This window comes from Bos indicus, chromosome 16 (assembly GCF_029378745.1).
Source record: "Bos indicus isolate NIAB-ARS_2022 breed Sahiwal x Tharparkar chromosome 16, NIAB-ARS_B.indTharparkar_mat_pri_1.0, whole genome shotgun sequence".
NCBI lineage: Eukaryota > Metazoa > Chordata > Mammalia > Artiodactyla > Bovidae > Bos > Bos indicus.
Window position 1 is genome coordinate 62684453 of NC_091775.1, and position 22867 is coordinate 62707319.

General features: G+C 36.8%; 1 protein-coding gene across 1 annotated transcript in view; it reads left to right on the forward strand.

The window, feature by feature from the left end:
- Positions 1-22867, forward strand: part of XPR1 (xenotropic and polytropic retrovirus receptor 1) — a 208152-nt gene that overhangs the window by 50239 nt on the left and 135046 nt on the right. The gene's annotated exons all lie outside the window — the stretch shown is intronic.

The following is a 22867-nucleotide window of genomic DNA, read 5'->3' on the forward strand; positions in this document are numbered from 1 at the left end:
AAATGCATAGAATATTGGTGAATAGTGAGCCAGGGTTTGGAAAAAAATGAGTTGAGATTAAATTCAGAGGCACAGTTATTAGTGCCATTAATGGATTAACAACCATTAAAGAGTAATGGTTATTATTCTTTAATAACAACCATTAAAGAATAAAGTGTTAAAAAAAAAAGAATAAAGTGTTTATTCATTTTACTAGTGCTTATTATATAAATAGCTTTCTATTGATAAATGTAATGAAGTGAATTTTCAACTTTTTGCAGAATTTGTTAACTTATTTTGTTACCTTACAAATTAACTTTTGTCAGTTGTTCTTTTTTAAACCTTATTAAGAATGTTCAAACTACCACAGAATTGCACTCATCTCACATGCTAGTAAAGTAATATTCAAAATTCTCCAAGCCAGGCTTCAGCAATATGTGAACCACGAACTTCCAGGTGTTCAAGCTGGTTTTAAAAAAGGCAGAGGAACCAGAGATCAAATTGCCAACATCCACTGATCATGAGAAAAGCAAGAGAATTCCAGAAAAACATCTATTTCTGCTTTACTGTCTATGCCAAAGCCTTTGACTCTGTGGATCACAATAAACTATGGAAAATTCTGAAAGAGATGGGAATAGCAGACCACCTGAGCTGCCTCTTGAGAAACCTATATGCAGGTCAGGAAGGAACAGTTAGAACTGGACATGGAACAACAGACTGGTTCCAAATACGAAAAGGAGTACGTCGAGGCTGTATGTCACCCTGCTTATTTAACTTATATGCCGAGTACATCATGAGGAAGTCTGGGCTGGAAGAAGCACAAGCTGGAATCAAGATTGCCGGGAGAAATATCAATAACCTCAGATATGCAGATGACACCACCCTTATGGCAGAAAGTGAAGAGGAACTCAAAAGCCTCTTGATGAAAATGAAAGAGGAGAGTGAAAACGTTGGCTTAAAGCTCAACATTCAGAAAACTAAGATCATGGCATCTGGTCCCATCACTTCATGGGAAATAGATGGGGAAACAGTGGAAACAGTGTCAAACTTTATTTTTTGGGGCTCCAAAATCACTGCAGATGGTGATTGCAGCTATGAAATTAAAAGACACTTACCCCTTGAAAGGAAAGTTATGACCAACCTAGATAGCATATTGAAAAGCAGAGACATTCCTTTGCCAACAAAGGTCCGTCTAGTCAAGGCTATGGTTTTTCCAGTGGTCATGTATGGATGTGAGAGTTGGACTGTGAAGAAAGCTGAGTGCCGAAGAATTGATGCTTTTGAACTATGGTGTTGGAGAATACTCTTGAGAGTCCCTTGGACTGCAAGGAGATCAGTCCTGGGTGTTCATTGGAAGGACTATGCTGAAGCTGAAACTCCAGTACTTTGGCCACCTCATGCGAAGAGCTGACTCATTGGAAAAGACCCTGATGCTGGTTGGGATTGGGGGCAGGAGGAGAAGGGGACGACAGGATGAGATGGCTGGATGGCATCCCCGACTCGATGGACATGAGTTTGAGTAAACTCCGGGAGTTGGTGATGGACAGGGAGGTCTGGTGTGCTGTGATTCATGGGGTCACAAAGAGTTGGACACGACTGAGCGACTGAACTGACTGAAAGCATGTTTGTGTTTATTTAAAAAATAACATGGAAGCAGCCTAGATGTCCATTGACAGATGAATGGATAAAGAAGTTGTGGTACATATACATAGTGAAATATTACTCAGCCATGTAAAGGAACACATTTGTGTCAGTTCTAATGAGGTAGATGGATGTAGAACCTATTATGCAGGGTGAAGTAAGTCAGAAAGAAAGATAAATACTGTATTCTAATGCATATATACGAAACCTAGAAAAATGGTACTGAAGAATTATTTACAGGGCAGTAATGGAGAAACAGACATAGAGAATAAACGTACAGACATGGGGAGAGGGGAGGAGGGTGAGATGTATGGAAAGAGTAACATGGAAACTTCCATTACCATATGTAAAATACATTACCAATGGGAATTTGCTGTATGGCTCAGGAAACTCAAACAGGGGCTCTGTATCAGCCTAGAGGAGTGGGATGGAGGGGGAATGGGAGGGAGGTTCAAAAGGGAGGGGATATATGTATACCTATGGCTGATTCATGTTGAGGTTTGACAGAAAATGACAAAATTCTGTAAAGTAATTATCCTTCAGTTAAAAACTAAATAAATTAAAAAAAATATTGTGCCTTTAGCATAGTTACTCCAATGCTTGACTTCTGTCCTACTGTCATGCAGACTGTGAATGTAATCAGCACCTGAGGGATTACAGAGTAGGAATGCAGATTGTTTACTTGTATACAGAAATGTTTCATAGTGGTTATAAGAGTTGGGTAAATATTCTATATAGCACAAATTTTTTGTTATGAGTGTTTTTTTAAAAATAGTTTTTCAGATTAAACCTCATTTTGTTATTTAGTGTTGGCTTTATGACAGATTTTAGTATCTAAGACTTCTTATGATTTTGCCTTCTCAGATTTATTATCTCTGCTGTTGATTGCTCTTGTTTGTTTTTTAAACAGCCATTCCCTTTCTTCTACCTTTCTTGTCACCTGCTAATTGAATTCTAGTTTTCTTTAGGTTTTTGTGCTACTTTATTCAATTCAGGAGAGGTTGAGCTCTTCTCAGTCTCAGGGGATGAATCTTATTTGGTCTAAGTGAGAGATTCTTAAAATGTGGACCATAGACGGTCTTTGAGATTTTTTTCAGGGAGTATGTGAGGTATAAACTATTTTCCTGATATGTGCTAAGATGTTACTGAATTTTTAAAAAAATCTTATTCTGTCATGAATACATAGTTTCATGTATTTCATGTACTCTGGAGTTTCCCAGAGTCTACATGATGTGTGGTACTCAACAGACAGGAAAATCCAGATATAAGATAGATTAAAAAAAAAATTCTTTATATTAACTTTAATTTTGGAAAATAGTTACTTTTTACCAATATGTTATTTGTTGTTATTTTAAGTAAATGATGTACTTATCATTACTATTTCTCAAACTTTATTTCTGTTATGGTAAATAGTTATATAGATGTTATTCATAAAAACTGAGCTTTTGTGAGTCTTTAATAATTTTTAAGGGTGTATGAGAAGTCATGAGACTAAAACAATTTTTAAATTAATTGTTCTAAGCCACTGTTTGATTTAGGAATGAGTTTGTGATGATTTTGCCAAATAAAACCTGAGGTGAGGATTTCTACAATATGGATTTCAGCAAGGATTTAAGTTCTCTGGCTTTTATAAAAAGTGATAGAGAAGAAATAAATTCTTTCCCCTAGGTTTTTGTTGTGTGGTATTATGCCTGAAACTGCTGCAGCCATCTTCTGACTATGAGGGGAACAGCTGACGTGCTGAGGGTGGCTGAGCAGAGATGGAAAAAATCTGAATCCTTGATGATGTGAAGATATTGACCTGAAACTAATCCTGGAATTACCCTACTTCCAGATGTCTTATCTGAGATAATATATTTCTTTCTTGTTTAAGCCATTTTTTCTTTAAGTCTTATGTTCTTGGCAGCTAAAAGCATTTTATCTGAAACAGCTTCATCCTGACCCAACAAATTCACTAGTATTTCTATTTATAGTGTTGTTTTTTACCTGAGACATATTTCTGTGTCAGAAACTTTATTTTCAGAGACAGGAATAGGGATGTCTGGACAAACCAGTTCAGTTCAATTTAGTTCAGTTGCTCAGTCGTGTCCGACTGTTTGCAACCCCATGGACCACAGCACGCCAAGCCTCCCAGTCTATCACCAACTCCCGGAGTTTACTCAAACTCATCTCCATCGAGTTGGTGATGCCATCCAACCATCTTATCCTCTGTCGTCCCCTTCTCCTCCTGCCTTCAATCTTTCCCAGCATCAGGGTCTTTCAAATGAGTCAGCTCTTCACATCAGGTGGCCAAAGTACCAGAGCTTCAGCTTCAACATCAGTCCTTCCAGTGAACGCTCAGGACTGATCTCCTTTAGGATGGACTAGTTGGATCTCCCTGCAGTCCAAGGGACTCTCAAGAGTTCTACAACACCACAGTTCAAAAAGCATCAATTCTTCGGCACTCAGCTTTTTTTACTGTCCAACTCTCACATCCATACATGACTCCTGGAAAAACCATAGCTTTGACAAGACGGACTTTTGTTGGCAAAGGAATGTCTCTGCTTTTCAATATGCTATCTAGGTTGGTCATAACTTTCCTTCCAAGGAGCGAGTGTCTTTTAATTTCATAGCTGCAGTCACCATCTGCAGTGGTTTTGGAGCCCAACAAAATAAAGTCTGACACTGCTTCCAGTGTTTCCCCATCTATTTCCCATGAAGTGATGGGACTGGATGCCATGATCTTCGTTTTTTGAATGTTGAGCTTTAAGCCAACTTTTTCACTCTCCTCTTTCACTTTCATCAAGAGGCTTTTGAGTTCCTCTTCACTTTCTGCCATAAGGGTGGTGTCATCTGCATATCTGAGGTTATTGATATTTCTCCCGGCAATCTTGATTCCAGCTTGTGCTTCTTCCAGTCCAGCGTTTCTCATGATGTACTCTGCATATAAGTTAAATAAGCAGGATGACAATATACAGCCTTGACGTACTCCTTCTAGTATTTGGAACCAGTCTGTTGTTCCATGTCCAGTTCTAACTGTGACAAACCAATTACTTTCGCCTTTTTGATTTTGTGCATCCTGGTTCTGTGATTTTAGAATGCCCTTTCTCTTGAAATGTAACCAAAAACTTCCTATTCCTAGCCAAATGACATGTCTTTTTCTGATCTTTCTTCATTTGTGTTATGAAAGTTTTATGCATAATTTTCTTATAGTACTAACAATATTACAATTATTTTTGTGCTTGAAGTTTTCTTCTAATAATTCAAGAATATGTTAAAGGTAGGGCTTTATTTTATTCAGCTTCATCTTGCTTTGTAATGTGGTTTCTGATACATAGTAGTTAGGCCATTATAAAAATGTCTTAGTAAAATTGTGGGGTACTGTTACGCAGCTAACTTGGCCACATCTCAGTGATCCAATTAGATTAATCCTTAAATACAGTGACAAAGGCCAGAGAGTTTGAGACTATTGCCTGAAGTTTTGTATTGGATTGTCTCAGAAGAATCCTCACATGTATGTCCTTAAACACATAGAAGAAGATGTGAGTGGTCAGCCAAAGGGAGAACAAACATTATAGAGGAAGGTGTAGAGAGATTTGAGCAGATGTGAGTATACATAATTTATAAACTTAGCATTATGCAAAAGTGTAAAATAATATAGAGAAAATTTGTAGACTGGTAGATGAGAGAGTTAGTAAGTGGGATCTCGTGATATAAGCAGTTTGGTATAAACAATTTTGTCTAAGAAATAGGACTAAAGAAAGTGAGCCAGTATTGAGATCAAATAATGTATTTGGCTTTGTTTAGCATGTATATAACTTATTAGGATGAACTTTTGATAGTTCTTTATTTGTTGTTAAAGTTTAAAACCTCATGTTTATGTAAATATTTATTTGTCTCTCCAGAGACTGGCAGCAGTGCAACTTTAACTTCGTTATGTGTCCTTTGCTTTGCTTTGAGGATTTAGTGAATGCCAACTGATTAATTTTATTGATCAGCAAAGCACATGATAAATTTACAAGACCTTTCACTCAGAGGCTAATAAGTACCCTTGGTTTTCCAGACATTTTGTTAAGAGTGAAATTAGAGTCAGTTTAGTTTTAGAATCTCAGAATGTTTTTAAAATGAGATGTGAGTCAGTACAGAGGAAAAGAAATTTATCACGAGGCTTACCTGTTATTAAACCCTTATAATGAGCTTGTTCCACAAACAGGTAATGATGCAGTTCGCAAAGTAAAACGGTGTAATTCTAATTTATTGTTATAAATTATAAATGCAAATGCAAAATGACTGTCTGAGGAGGCCAAATAACTGTGAAAAGAAGAGAAGCGAAAAGCAAAGGAGAAAACGAAAGATATACCCATTTGAATGCAGAGTTCCAAAGAATAGCAAGGAGAGATAAAGAAAGCCTTCCTCAGTGATCAGTGCAAAGAAATAGAGGAAAACAACAGAGTAAAGACTAGCGATCTCGTCAAGAAAATTAGAGATACCAAGGGAACATTTCATGCAAAGATGGGCTCAATAAAGGACGGAAATGGTATGGACCTAATGGAAGCAGAAGATATTAAGAAGAGGTGGCAAGAATACACAGAAGAACTATACAAAAAAGATCTTCATAATCCAGATAACCACGATGGTATGATCACTCACTTAGAGCCAGACATCCTGAAGTGCAAAGTCAAGTGGGCATTAGGAAGCATCACTTAGAAACAAAGCTATTGGGGTGATGGAATTCCAGTTGAGCTGTTTCCTAATAGATGATGCTATGAAAGTGCTTCTCAATATGCCAGCAAATTTGGAAAACTCAGCAAGTGGCCACAGGACTGGAAAAGGTCAGTTTTCATCCCAAGCCCTAAGAAAGGCAATGCCAAAGAATGCTCAAACTACCACACAATTGCACTCATCTCACACGCTAGTAAAGCTCAAAATTCTCCAATTCAGACTTCAACAGTACGTGAACCGTGAACTTCCAGATGTTCAAGCTGGTTTTAGAAAAGGCAGAGAAACCAGAGATCAAATTGCCATCATCTGTTGGATTACCGAAAAAACAAGAGAGTTCCAGAAAAACATCTATTTCTGCTTCATTGACTATGCCAAAGCCATTGTTGTAGTTCTTACTATTGCATCCCTTTTTTAGGTCTCTCATATACCTCCTAAATATCAGTCTGAAGAAGCAATTCTTTCATTTTCAGTAAATCTTAGAAGTATGGAGACAGTGGTGGAATGGGTTGATGTAGGTGTTTGTTGATGTTCTAGCGTATTGAGAAAGTTGCCTTCTGTTCCTAATTTACTTAGTGATTTTTAATCAGCAACAAGTGTTGGAGTTTGTCACATTTTTTTTCCTGCACCAGTTAATTGTACTTTTTTTCTTCTTTATTTTGTTAATATGGGTGAATTACATTGATTTATTTTTAAATGTTAAATGCAACCTTGCGTTCCTGGGATGAATCCTACTTGGTGTTGGCATTATTTTTTAATATATTGATGAAGTAGATTTGCTAAAATTGAGTGAAAGATTTTCGTGTCTTTGTTCATGAGGTATATTGGTCTGTAGTTTCTTTTTTATATTATCTTTGGTTTGAGGATTGGATACAGTTGGTCTTATAGAATCAATTGAGACTTGTCCCAAAAAGGTGGAGGGGGAGGCGGCCGCCCTGGTGGCTCAGACAATAAAGAATTCGCCTGCAGTGCAGTAGACCTGGATTTGATTCCTGGGTTAGGAATCTCCCCTGGAGAAGAGAATGGCTAGCCACTCCAGTATTCTTGCTTGGAGAATTCCACGGACAGAGAGGAGCCTGGTGGTCTACAGTCCGTGGGGTCGCAAAGAGTCTGACATGACTGAGTGACTAACACACCCCTCCCTCTTTTATGTTGTAGAATAGTTTATATAGAAATAGTATTTTTTTCTTTACTATTTCATAATATTTACCAGTGAAATTATCTAGCCATATAGTTTTCTGTATGTGAAAATTTTTGTCTCTTTGTTATAAGTTCAGTTTTTTGCATAGGTAGTATAGATATATTTCTTGCTGTGTGAGCTTTGGTAGTTTTTAATCTTTCAAGGAATTTGATCCTTGCCTCTAAGTTGTCAGATTTATTTACAAAATGTGTTCATTATATTCCCTTAGTAACTTTTTAGTGTTTCCAGGATCTCTAGTTATAGCCTCTTTAATTTTGGTATTGAAAATTTATATATTCTTTTTTCCTGGTCAGTATCAATAGAGGCTTATCAATTTATTGATCTCTTCAAACTACCACATTTTGGTTTCATTGATTGTCTTTATTGTTTGCCTGATTGTATTTTATTGATTTGTGCTCTTTATTTTATTCTTTCTTCCCTGTTGGGGTTTAATTTGATTTTCTTAGTTTCTTGAAGTGTAACCTTTTGTCTGCTAAAAACTTCGTTGCTTTATCTGGCTCCCAGAAGCAGTCCTCTGCATGTATGAGGTCTAGGTTCTTGGCTTCATTGCAGGAGCATCATATAACAAATGTGCAAGGCTTAGTGGCTACAGAAGGTAAACTTATCTCTCTACGGTTCTTCCCTCTCTGAAATTAGGTCCTTTACCTTTAGTTTTTGCTCTTTCAGCAACTGTTCGCTTCGTAATAGTGATTATTATATATATTATTCAGTTTAGTAGCTTAATATGGGGGTGCTGATTGGCCTCCAGTTACTCTTCCTGCCCAGAAGTGGACCTTCCTTAAGTGGATTATTTTTGCATGTTCAGTAATTTTCTCATCTTCTAGGAGTGCATATTGGTTCATAAAACGCACCTAATTTTCTTTTGGAGTTAGTTCTCATAATTGAATAGGAGAATGCCATAGGCATACAATCTCAGAAAGACAGTTTTTAAACCTATTATGCTATGCCTGTGGACTGGAAGGAAAGATATACAATGAATAATACGATATTTAGGGGGATTTGTAGCTGATTGAAATACATATAATAAAGTATTGACAGGTTTGTCCAGCTGTAAGGGAAAGTTTTAGATTAATGTTTTCAGTAATTATTTTAATGAAAATAAGTCATGAGTTAAAACTTTTGTTTCATGAAGCAATTTTAAAAATTGTTTTTCTTGCTGGAAGAGACCTAAAAAAATCTTGATGCGTTCAAAAGATCTTGATGGATTTTACCTGACTATGTGCCTCAGAACCACCTGGAGATTGTTCAAAATATAAAAAATCCTGGATTCCAGTCTGTATATATACTGTATCAAAATCTTCAGGATGAACTAGGTTGGGAAAATTTTTTTCAAAACAGGATTCTAAAGATTGTGATGGAAACTTCCAGTTAAGAATTATGAGTTGCATTTAGTGGTATGCTGAAATTGTCTCACACAGGCTTGTGATGATTTTCTTCATCTCTTCCCAATCTGTGTTCAGTGTTGGTAGCTTAAAATTGGCCATGATGGGAGTATTTACATTACAGAAACTGGCAAATGCTGATTAGTCCCACCACATTGGAGAACATTTACCAGTACACTACTGTGAAATGCAGTGGGAGGGACTAGATGTAAAATTCAAGAAATCTGTAGGGTGGAAGAATGGGAACATAATTACAGTTAATATAAAAATATCTAGGGATTTCCTTTCCTCTTTGATATGAGCCAGTAGTAAGATAAAAGTTTCTAAGACTGTTAAAGTTCTGTATTAAATTGTATAGAACAAAAAAAGTGATAATACTACTGTGCAGAGCCCTAACCAGACCATCTTTTTCCTGGAGTATTATGAATGGTTATAGGTGCAGTTTTTTTTAAAAGGATATTGAACTTTTCTAGAAATGAACCACTAGTGTATGGGAATGAGTTTGAAAACTGTTGTAAGGGTAAATGAATGAAGAACAGTTTGGCATAGAATACTTAGAGTAGCTCTGATGATGAATAAGAATAAGAATAATTTTATATGACTGGATAAGGTGGAACTTGGATTGATGGGTATGGAGTGGCAGATTTTGCTTGTTAAAACTTTCAAATAGTTAAATATTGCCCTAAAGTTAAACTGATTGATATATAGTGAGTTTGCAAATTGGTTATCAGGTGGTTACCTCACACAGACATTTGAGGAAATTTTTGTAAATGGTGAGAATCTGGACTAGATTAGTGATTTTTAACCGTGGTTTCACATTAGAGTCACCTGGGGAACATTAAAAACAGAAAACTCCCTCAGTATATAGGCTGTAACCCAAGTTAACTGAATCAGAATCTTGGGACTTGGGCATCTGTATATTTTAAAACTCTTCAACTCATTATAATGTGAAGCCAAGTGTGAGAATCACTGGATTAGACAAACTATCATGTATTTTCCAACTTAATTTTTCAATGTAATTTTGGCCATTGGATAGTAACACCTTGTTTTTCTGGAATAGATTTTGAATAATCTGCATTTATAAAATACTTAGAATACCGGGGGTATATAGATACCCAGGAAATGGGTAGACATAGACTTAGTGAATCTAAGAACAGAGGTTCTAATTCTGGAAAAACTAAATATATGATAATTTCATAATGATTAGCAGTAAAATCGGAGAAGGCAATGGCATCCCACTCTCGTACTCTTGCTTGGAAAATCCCATGGATGGAGGAACCTGGTGGGCTGCAGTCCATGGAGTCACACAGAGTCAGACACGACTGAGCGACTTCACTTTCACTTTTCACTTTCATGCATTGGAGAAGGAAATGGCAACCCACTCCAGTGTTCTTGCCTATAGAATCCCAGGGACGGGAGAGCCTGGTAGGCTGCTGTCTATGGGGTCGCACAGAGTTGGACACGACTGAAGCGACTTAGCAGCAGTAGCAGCAGCAGCAGTAAAATAATTTAAAGTCCAGTATGTTTAAGTCAAAGTGCATTTAAAAATTATGGAACAATAAAAAAGTTATGCATATATTGAATTTTATTTCTTATTTCACATTTTTAAATACAATGATGATGTTAACGTTGTTGTTAGTCTCAGAGTTGTGTGCAACTCTTTTGTGACCCCATGGATGGTAGCCCACCAGGCTTCTGTGTCCATGGGATTTCCCAGGCAAGAATACTGGAGGGTTGCCATTTCCTTCTCCAGGGGATATTTCTGACCCAGGGATTGAACCCAGATCTCCTGCATGGCAGACAGATTCTTTTACCACTGTGCCACCAGCAAAGCCCTGATGATGATATTGGCAGAATGTTAATCATTGTTGAAACTGGGCATTGGGCACATTGGGGCTTATATTATTCTCTATTTTCTGCTTTATTAATTTTAAAATTTCAATAAATAGTTAAAAAATTCAAACTAATGCTAATTTTATAATACATTGTGAGAATATACATAGCTGGTTTGTCCTGAAAACTCAACACATTAGAATTTAATAATTTCCTCTTTTAAAATTGCTTTCTGTGTAATTTTATAGTGGTAGAGTCTTTCTAGGAAAAGTGAATCATTGGTGCATTAGATTGGTTGCTTGGGGCAGAGACCCTTGGAAGCTCACAGAACTATGAAATTATGTCAATGAGAATATTTATATCTGAAGTAAGAGTGTAGATTGTATTTGCTAATAATATGCAGAGCGAATGTTTCCCCTGTGGCCAGAGAAAACCCTGGAGTGCACTGCTCTGCATTATGAATGGTTATGCTAATTCCTGGTTCTTTTTTATGCACTAGTAGACAGTAGGGATCATGCTTTAAGTAATGAATGAACTGATGAATAAAATCCCTGTTCCCCTGGGTGGAGGTGGTGTGAGGGGCAGCCTGTTTTTCCTTCTCCTCCTACCCTCCCTGATTTCCTTTCTTCCTGTATGCTTTGCTTTTTCTTCTTGTGTGCTCACTGCCTCTCTGTGTCTCTTTCTTCGTCCTTTTCCCTTCATCTACCCCTTTGTCCTAGTAACTGGGTCTGTCCTTGCCAGTCTTTCTCTTTCTTCCTGATAGTTTCTCCTTGTCTCTCTGACTCACTCTTTACCCCTTTCTCTCTCCCTGTCTTTCTAAATGCTATCTCGACCTTTCTGATCCTCTTTTCTGTGTTTACCCCATCGATCTTTTTCTGTCTTCTTTGTCTGCCTTTTCTGTCATCTCTTCTGTCTTCTCTCCCCCCCATCAGTATCTCCCTGTCCTTGACTGTCTGTCTGTCCCTCTGTCTGCTTTTTCCTCTTCATGCGACAGTTTGTCTCTTATTGATCATTTTGCCTTTCCTTATCTGATTTTCTGTCTTTGTGCATCTGTCTCCCTCTCACCATCTCACTGTCTGTCTCTGTCTCTTTTTGCCTTTGTGGTTTTTTTTGGTTGTTGTTCTTTCTGCTGTGTTCTGTTCTAAGCTCTCCTTGTTGCTCACACTTGGTGTCACAAACCTCCTGTCTGTCCCTCACTCTCTTTCTCACCTTTGCTCATTATCTATTACTTGTTCAATCTCTGTTAATCTCTTTTTATTCATTGTTTTATAGGATAGTCATTGTTAATATCTTATGTATCTGAGGTGCCCAAACTGTGCACAGAGGTATTTTACATTTCTGAAGGAAATACAGCATTACTTGACATCTCTTGGAAACTGTTCAAACTACCAGGGCTAAGTAGTTCACAATTACAGTGTTAGAGCTCACTGCCTTCCTTTTGATGTTATATATTTGTGAAGATGAATTTTCAGTGGTTTTGAGATAAAATGCAGATACTGTATGAAAACCACTGAGAACAGGGAATGAAGGTGGTGTTGTCCAATGTGTCTAAGAAGTTTGGTAGTGCCCAGTATGACACAGATAATTATTAACTTATTTTAACCTAACTATTTAGTAAATAGAAGATATTAGGTATTTTCCTGGGTCTGAGGTCACCATGAAAAATTAACTGGGACAGATTGTGGTGTAATTCAGGTAGATTCCAAAGCTGTGTTTCAAAAGTGGATACAAACTGAAGTATATTATGTGATCCGTAATTATAATGGAGGGATTTGATAAAAGCACAAATTCCTTCAGTTCCTGAGTAGGAAAAATCCATTTCTTCTGTGTTTCTCTCCCTTACTACTCACCCAGAACACTTCATTTCTGACACTTCTGATCACCAAATGTATAGGCCTTCCACACCCGGCCCCCAAGTAATTCTCTGTGATACCAGCTAAAATGTCCTATAATTCCACTCAGTTCTGGTACTGCCTATTTGGAGTTAGGTCAGATACTGCAAGTTAAGGATTTATTCCCATGAGACTGGCCCAACAGTCCCCCCACTTCGGAATTCAATCCCCGGTTATCATCTGTGCTTTTGACTTAATGGCTCTAAATCAGAGTTCCCATGATCCCCTCCTTGGGTTTTGTAATTTGCTAGAGTAGCTCAGAGAACTCAGGGGAACACTTAATGTTTACTGCTTTGTTATAGAAGGATACGGTACACAGATGAACATTTGGATGGAAGAGATACATAAGGCAAAGGTATATGAGGAGTAGACCATCCATCCCTCTCCAGGCACACCACTCTCCTAGGAACCTGGAAGCTTTCTGAACCTTGTACCTTTGGGATGTTTGTAGAAACTTCATATCATGTAGGCATGATTGATCATTGATACATTGTAGATATCATTGTAGATATCATTGACTCAATTTCCAGCCCTTCTCTCTTTCCTGAAAGGGAGGGGATGGGGCTGAAAACTCCAAACTTCTAGTCACAGCTTGGTCTTTCTGTGATTAGCTGCCATCCAGGAGCCTGCCAAACATTGCTTCATGGGAAGAAAAGATACTCCCATCACCCAGGAAAGCCCGAGGGATTCAGGAGCTCTGTGTCAAAGAACTAGGGTCAAAGACTAAACAAGATGCTTGAAGCAAAGAAGATGCTCCCAATGCTCTTATCACTTAGTTGGTTCCAAGAGTTTTAGGAGCTCTGTACTAGAACTAGAGACAGAGATCTCTGTGTGTGTGTGTGTGTATGTGTGTGTGTGTACATATATATATATGTGTGTGTGTGTGTGTTTTGTTATTTCACAGTTCCCCAAATGAGTACATCTCATTTTTGCTTGTGTGTGTGATTTACTAACCTGTATGCCTACAGCTTCCCTGATAGCTCAGTTGGTAAAGAGTCCGCCTGCAATGCAGGAGATCCCGGTTCAATTCCTGGGTTGGGAAGATTGCCTGGATAAGGGAAAGGCTACCCACTCCAGTATTCTGGCCTGGAGAATTCCATGGATTATATAGTCCATGGGGTTGCAAAGAGTCAAATACAATTGAACGACTTTCACTTTCATGCTTACAGCAACTTTTCTCCAGTAATTGTCTTAGTATACTAACCATTAACTGTAGATCTCCTCAAATAATCTCTAATCAGAAACCAAAGTTAGGGATGTTCCAGTGCCTATGTGACTGTGGAATAAATGTGTCTTACCACCATCCTTTCCTCTTGATTATAGTATTAGACTATCTTTGTTCAGGTGAGCCTGCCAACTTATTTCTTTTTATGGCCAAGTACATCTGTGTTGTATTCATAGCAGCTTCTTTAGTTTTATATTTGAAGTCTTTCAGGATAAAAGATTTCCTGGACTTTCACTTCATCAAATTTTGTTACTTTTTGCAAGTTCACATCAACAGTCATTTGTTTGGCTTTGAGATTGTGCTTTATGTATTCTGGATTCAGTCTTTTCAGATGGAAAATCAACTGCTTTTGTTGCTTTTTTTTTTAAGTAATTTGCCTCTTTTCCTATTGATATCTTTAAAGTTTTTTTCCCCTAAGTCTTTGATTTCCATTAGTTTTTCTATAATGAGCCTAGATATGGTTTTCTTTGTGTTTATTCAGCTTGGAGTTTGCTGAACTTATTGCATCTGTGGATTGTTTTTGTTTTATTAGTTTGGGAGAGTTTCTCAGCTATTATCTGTTCAGGTATTGCTTCATCCCATTCTGTTCATCTTCTTCTGAGACTTGTAACCTTATATATGTTCTGCATCCCTCACACATGTTAACACTCTTTTCCATTTTCTCTTCTTAACATGCTTTGGTGTTTTCTATAGAGAACACCAACAGTCTTTCAGAATACCAGTCCTAGCCTTTTTCATGTCCAGTCTGCTAGTAAATTCATTCCTTGAACTCTTAATTTCATATATTAAATTCTTAAGTCGTATAATATCTGTTTCATTTGTTTTCGTAAATTTTGGGGGTTTAAAAAATTTTTTATTGTTTCAGCTATTATGCCCATTTCTACCCAGTATTTTCTTGAGATATTAATCATAGCTGTTTTAGAGTTCTTGACTTATTTCTTTATTATTTCTTTCAGGAAATGTAAAACTTTTATTAGTTTACAATCATTTCCCAAAATAATAATTGTATGGAGCACAAGCACAGTGCAAAGAAGCAATAATAGCTTGTTCAAAACAAAGTAATACTCCCCTCAACCAGTAAGATTATGATATGAGAAAATAAATAAAATGCTACTGTCTTCTAAACAGCAAACATCACTGTAATCCATATAGGTTTTTATGTACTCTGAAATGACACATTGCCTTGATATTCTTAGAAAGGTGTTTAAAAGTCAAAATAATCGTTTTTAATACCTATTGTTTAATTTTAAATTCAGAAATGAACTGTTTAAAACAGATTATTTATAAAGTCCTTGATTTATAAATCCAGTATGTGAATGATCTGTGAGTGTGTTCTGTTGTTTGGCTTTTTTCTCATGGTTATCATGTTTTCTTGCCTATTTTCATTATATTGTTTGTATAAAAGAAGCTTAAAGATTTCACATGATGTCATCTTTGACTGGAGAGGATTCTTCCTTTTCTCCATTAGGCAGATAGGTTAGTGGCTGAGAACCTTAGTCTAGTCACGAAGTGATCCGAATTTGGGCTTGGGTGGGCTTCCCTGATAGCTCAGACGGTAAATAATCTGCTTGCAATTCAGGAGACCTGGGTTTGATCACTGGGTCAGGAAGATCCTTTGGAGAAGGAAATGGCAACCTGTTCCAGTATTCTTGCCTGGGAAATTCCACGGACAGTGGAGCCTGGCGGGCTATAGTCCATGGGGCGCAAAGAGTCAGACACACTGAAGGACTAACACTTTTAACTTTCACATTTCATTTGGGCTTGGGTACACTTTCAGTAGTTTCTCTAAAGCTGTAGTTGGTCTTGTTACTAAGTCCTGGTGATTTTGATTGAGAACCTGGCTGATCTGTTTCCTTAGCATTGAAATGCTGCTGGAAATCAGCTCTGCTTTTCAGAGGTTCTCAGGCCACTCTGTAGCCTCCTGCCACCCATGTACCTTTAAAACCTGGTAGATGTCTTGGGGAGCAAGTGTACTGATCAGTTACGTACTTGAGGCAAGTTCCCGCGCTCTGTTAGGCTTTCATGTCCTAAACTACAATTTTCTCAAGTTTATGATCTTGGTGAGTTTCTTTTTCCCCCATCAGATATTCCCTGCCTGGGCCAATCCCAATCCATAGCCCATGCCCTAGGTCAGAAATTGGTGAGTTTGGAAACAAAAAAGCAATTGGAGATCATCAGCTCTACTCTGGACTCTTCTCCTTGCTTTATAAGTCTTTTTGGTTCCCACAGCTCTCTGATACTTCTGCAAATAAGATTTTAAAACTTATCCAGGGGATTCCCTTGTAGTCCAGTGGTTAAGTCTCCATGCTTCCAATGCAGGGGTCATGGGTTTGATCTCTGGTCAGGGAACTAAGATCTCACATGCCCCACGACACAGCCAAAAACTAAAAAACAAACAAAAAAACTTAGCCAGCCTTTTCTGGTTGTTGCCTTGTGTTTGCTTTGACTTACTGTATTCTTATCGAAAGTAGGAATCTGTTAAGTATTTTTTAAATTAAAAGCATGCTGTGATAAGAGTCATTTGTTTAAAAAAAAAAAGGTTATTTCCCACATATAATATGATTTAGATGAGTCATTTATCTGTCCTCACATGAATTTTTGACCTTTACTCTGGTAAAAATCAGTCATTTTTATTCCTCAAGATATAGAACATATTAATTATGGCAGAGGTGACTTTGGTAGGGAGATGTAGCAGCAGAAGTAACATAAATTTTGCAAAGAAGATATGTCCATCCTATTTGTTGGACAGATATGATGAGAAAAGGCAAGTAATACGGAATTAAAGAATGTGGTCACAGTAAGTAAACATTGTTTTTTAAGGTTTTTGAAGTCAGAATATTCTAAGAATCAGAAGTTCCAGTAAGACATAGTTTCTGTCCTGCAGGTGCTTTATTCTAATTGGGAGATTTGAATTTAGGACTGAGTATATTTTAAGTTCCATTTGAGAAAAGGACATGCAACAGGTAAGTTTATTGATGAAAAGATGACAAGGAGAAACAGTATATATAATTGATCTGGCTGAAAGGTCAAAAAATAATATTTTTCTTATTCTAGTTATAAATAGTTAAATCATTTTATTAGTCTTTCATTCTTTTAGCAGTATTTATTGAGTACTTGTTCTATGTGAGGAGATAAAATTATAAGCAAGAAAGATACAGTCCCTGTAATCACAGAGCTTATAGTCTAATAGAGAAGCATCAGAGCAGGTATGCAACTTTGCTTGCTTGAATCTGAAAAAGTAGAGTTCTTTGTGGGAATGGTTGGGAATTTGATAAATTGAGGGTGGATAGTTTGAGGAGGTGACCTTTGAATTCAGGGATGCATAGGAATTAACTGGCAAGGGGTATAATTAAGGAGTTTTAATATATTGTAGGATGGAATTCAGAGACTACCTAGAAATGGGAGAATACCTAGAAATGCCACCTAGACATCTCTTACAAAAGTCTCTGCTGTAAAATTTTATCAAATAATTAATTTTCATTATTCTTGCATACTACAAAAATGTGTACATTTCTTGAGTATCTCACATAATTATCATTGCAGTGGGCAGTCTTGTGGTGTATACAAATTACTTCAGGTGCTCAACAAATTTCTTAGTAACTGGAAAAACAAGGTGAAAATTTGACTTTAAAAATTTTTTGTTTATCAAATACATAATGCATATTATAAATTTGATACCATCTATGGCAAAAGTTTGGAGAAGGAAATGGCAACCCACTCCAGTATTCTTGCCTGGAGAATCCCATGGACAGAGGAGCCTGGCAACATACAGTCCATGTGGTCGCAAGAGTTGGACATAGTGACTAAACCACCACCACCATGGTAAAAGTTAAAATTTATTAGAATCTACACAGATAGACCTTAATATTGGCCATCAGTTAATTAGTCATCAGAATCAGCATAGATTCCATTGGAGTTTTGGAAATTTTTTTGGTTTTAGCTCTACCTTGTAGAAACTTTCCCTAATATGTTTAGACTGTTAAATTTATTTATGTTTTGTTTTATTTGTTGTACTCTCTGTATTCTTTGTAGGGAGACTCAATTCACCCATTTATTTTGAGAGGCTAGGGAAGTATGGATCAGTAATACTAGGCTGATGTTAATCTTCTTTTAGGATTCCACAGTGTTGGAAATGCTGAGGGCCTCCCAGAATGGCCTAGTTTTCTTCCTTTTCCTAAACTCCAGTGCTCTTCAACAGTTGTATATCCAGCCCATGAAGGAGAAGACCACGCCAGTGATCTCTGCAAGGATCAAGTCCTCAGTTACACTCAGTTGCCCATGGGTGACAGTAGTCATATGTTTCAGGAAGGTCAAATTACTTGAAGTTAGTAGTGGAGCAGAAGGAAGCCTGCCTTCAGGTTAACCCTGTTGGCAGAATCAAATTGACTAAGGTCTTGACTGTTGAAATCATCACTATCAGCTTCCCCACTCCCCACCTCACAAGGAGAAAATGACTTAAAGTGACCATAATACAAGTTTGGAAAGTTGAAAATACCTTTCTTGAAAAGTATTTTATGTTTTCTATAAAAGGTATAGCCTTGAATTGCCAAAGAAGTACAAATACTTCTTTGATGTTCTTCCATCGTACTTAAAGTATACTGATAGTTGCCAGAGTTTCTCAGTGATAGGCCTATATATAAATAGTTTTGTGTGTTTTTTTACTCACAAGAGCTGACAGACAGACTATGGCCTGTGTGTTAGATGTATAATGTCTATAAAATATGGTGGATATCCACTGTACTTCAGTAGACATATTCTCAAAAATTAACAGAGTATCACTTAAGCAACTGACATTAGTTTCCAATTAAAAATTATGAGCTTTTAAGTGGAAATTAGAATTTGGCAAAACTTTTATCTGCCACTGTAAGCTTTTCAGCTTCCCACTATTTAACAGTTTTCTTTTGAGACCAGAGGTAATACTAACTGCTGCTGCTGCTAAGTCACTTCAGTCGTGTCCGACTCTGTGTGACCCCATAGACGGCAGCCCACCAGGCTCCCCCGTCCCTGGGATTCTCCAGGCAAGAACACTGGAGTGGGTTGCCATTTCCTTCTCCAATGCATGAAAGTGAAAAGTGAAAGTGAAGTCGCTTAGTCGTGTCTGACTCCTAGCTACCCCATGGACTGCAGCCCACCAGGCTCCTCTGTCCATGGGATTTTCCAGGCAAGAGTATTGGAGTGGGGTGCCATTGCCTTCTGGTGTCACTTTAAAATGAAATGTGTCAACTTTGGAAGACCTTTTCCAAATGACCAGTGCATGTTATTAGACAATTATGATTGGATACAAGATCCGTTCAAAGTATAGACTAGACAAATGGATTTTAATGTTAAACAGTATGAAAAAAGATTCTTACACATTGCAACTAACCTTTAGGATAAGTTACTACTTGTTGAGCTTTGGTGTAGTGTCAAAACAGAATGTGCAAAATTATCTGAAAAGGATATTAAGGTACTTTCCAACTACATATATGAGAGACTTAGTTTTCTTTAATCATAACATATTGCAACAGACTACATGCGGAAGCAGGTAGAAGCACATAGCTGTCTTAGGCTAAGCCAGGCATTGCTTTTTAAATTCTTTTTGTAACCTCTTAAATCATGAGTTTAACATTATGTGTCTTGGCTTTGAGCTTTGTCCTGTTACATAACCTCACTTATATTTTAGAGCAGTGTCTCCTGAAATGCTGTAGATACATGACAGCTGGGATCATTTTAAGTAGTACACTTCATAAACATTTTCTGTTATAGTACATATAGGTGACCTTAACATGCAACAGAAAAAATAAAACCATCACATCCAGAGTTGTGAATTCATCCAGAGTTGTGTATTTGTTTATAAATATGTCCCAGAAATTGTTAGAAGTTTTAATCTGTCTTGTCCCCCCCTTTTTTTTTGCATAATGAGGCTAAAGAAATTATGGCAAAGAAATAAGTATTTTATGACTAACATATTTCCTTTGCATACCAGACACATTAAAAAGCATAAGGCATTATGAAATAATGCAAACAAGAAAGAAATATTCCCCTTTGTTTTCAAATCCTTGCTTATTGTCATCATCATCATCATAATTATCTCTCTTATAGAGCAGGGAAATTGGAGGGGAAAAACTCTCACAGAGTTTTACTCTATCTTACCTGTATCAAGTCCATCTATAAAACTCTTGCAGCTTTTATCACTAAGGAATCAAATAGGACAGACATACTTTTTTTTTTTAACTCAATGACTGCAACACTTTCTTTATGCTGTGTAATGCATTCAGTAACATGCCAGAAGTTGTTTCTTTTGTTTCTTTTAACTCTTTATTAATGTGATTTAATTATTACTTTTTGCTCCATGATTTACACACAGTGTTCATATATGGACTACAGGGAACAGGTTAAACTTGTATCAGAAATAAGTGTATTAGCTCCATTTTGTAACCATGCATTCCCATGTTCATCCTCTGGTCTTAATAGGTGAGCTGGAGTTTTACTATCACCTCTTAAATGTCATAGAAACTTAAGTTTTTGTCAGCCATTACTCTTACTAGCTTTTTTTGTTGGAGATGCTATCATTCTTTTATTTTGTAATAAATTTGAGCTTAGTTAGGTTTAGCTAGTTTGAAGTCGTAAATCAAGAACTACATGATAGTAAAAAAGAACTCTCAGTTTAATGTCAGCTTTGCATTGAACTAGCTGTTCAGTAATTATCTGTGGGCCTCAGTTGCTTCATCTGTAAAATAAGAGTAATGGATTTGATGATTGATAAGGTCCCTTCCAGATACAAAATCTTGTGTTTTGACTGTTCCACCAGACGAATTGAGAGTTGTAGATGTGTAGTTATAGATATAAGCCATGAAACTCTCAATCCATAATAATTATAATGAGAACCCTTATTAAGATTGATCAGCTGTCTGCTAGTAAGTACACTGGCAAATACACATGTGGGCATGACTGACTTGGTAACATTGTCTAATGAGCTGTATAAATTAACCATAATTTAGAGAAATTGATAAGATGATAATAGTAATAATCCTAGATTATATATTTAGTCATTCCATCTCACTTTGAGTTATTATAAATATTTTCCCTTGATAAGATAAAATAGGAGATTTATAAAAGCCTGCTGCTGCTGCTAGTCACCTCAGTCATGTCCGACTCTGTGCAACCCCATAGACGGCAGCCCAACCAGGCTCCCCCATCCCTGGGATTCTCGAGGCAAGAACACTGGAGTGGGTTGCCATTTCCTTCTCCAATGCATGAAGGTGAAAAGTGAAAGGGAAGTCGCTAAGTCGTGTCCGACTCTTCTCGACCCCATGGACTGCAGCCCACCAGGCTCCTCCATCCATGGGATTTTCCAGGCAAGAGTACTGGAGTGCGGTGCCATCGCCTTCTCCAATAAAAGCCTGACAGGTCTGTAAAGATTTGTTAAAGTTACTGCTTTTTATCCCCCCTCCCATAATTCTTTTCCTAAATTTATTTTTAAATAGTTTTCTCTTAGCCCTTAGATGACTTATCTGCCATGTACAGCCTTAAATCAGTCATCCAAAACTAACAGAACTGCAGTATCACAAACTTTTGCACTAAGTCCTCTTCTTAGGTTTTAGTTAGTGGATGGTAGTACTTAACAAGTTTCCTGAATACATTCTGGGTTTTTTCACCAAGATTAATGTAACGGTTTTCATTAAGATCTTTAACCATAATTTTCACTATTAGTATTAACTGACAGTTACATAATAGACTGTGGGGGTAAAAGTCTGGGGAAGGTAACAGTCATTCTGAGACATGTTCTATCTGTTTAATAGAGCTTCAGAGTTTTCTTTGCAGAAGGAAGTGACCTGTTTTTAATTTCTTTATGTTTAGAAAGTCACATTTTGTCTTGGTGATAACATTTATAAGGCCAGGAAACTGATAAAACTGAGGGCTGTAACAAACAAAGAAAAACGTAAAATCAGGAAAAAAAGTTTTTAATTAAAAATTTGGTACACTGACTGAGCAGAAAGTAACACTGGTAAAAATTTAGTCTTTACATAAGATGCTATGTTAGGATATCTTCCTGGTGTCCTTCCTGATACTTACACATCTTAAATAGTATACTAATTTGTTTTTACACCAGGTGGTTTGTATATTTGAACTTATTTTCCTTTTGAGGGAAGTTTTCTTTTTAAACCAAGAGATTAAATAATTTTGATAGTTTGAATCAGAATTCAGTTAGAATTGTTCCTAGTTCCTTTTATATGTTATCTGTAACAAATGGTGTGTATATATATAATATAATTTTCAAGACAGTGGTACTCAGGTGACTGAGTATTAAAATACTTTGACATTGTATTTTGGATCAGGATGGTATGATAGAACACGGTGATGTAGGTAAATGTGGCTTAAAAGTTAAGACTTGTTCTCTGCTAATAGGAATCATCCTATTTTGGTCACTGTTGTTTTAATTACTTTTTATTATTGAAAAATTTACTTTGTCTTCATAGGTCTTAAAGTAAAGCCCTTGTGAGGGGTTCAGGTATAGTTCTGTTTCTAACATGAATGAAATTTTATAAGTGCTCTCTCTAATAATAAATACTGTGTAAGAAATTTTTTTCAAATAAATTTGAAATGTCACAGTATATCATCTACTTTGTTATACTGTACATAATCTACTGTAATATCATGTAACATCGTGAAGGAAGATTGATGAGTGAATAAAGGCTGTTAATACTTTCAGGTTACTTAGGACAATGTACAGTTAGGTTAAATTGCTGGAAAATTGTAAAAACAAATTTCTTTAATTTAGTAAACATTGTTGGCCATAGTAATATCAGTAGTGCTAGTTTTGTATCAAATTAATCCAGATTTCAGTGGCTTAACATAATGGAGGTTAATTCTCATTCACACAAAATCTAATGTGGTTATGCCTGATCGGGACATTCTATAGACAAGTTTTTTCCAAAAATTGACTTAAAGATCCAGGCCTTTTCATATGTATTTCTACCATTTCAGCCTATGACTTCAAAGGTCACTACAGAAACAGAGTGTGTAGGATATTCTT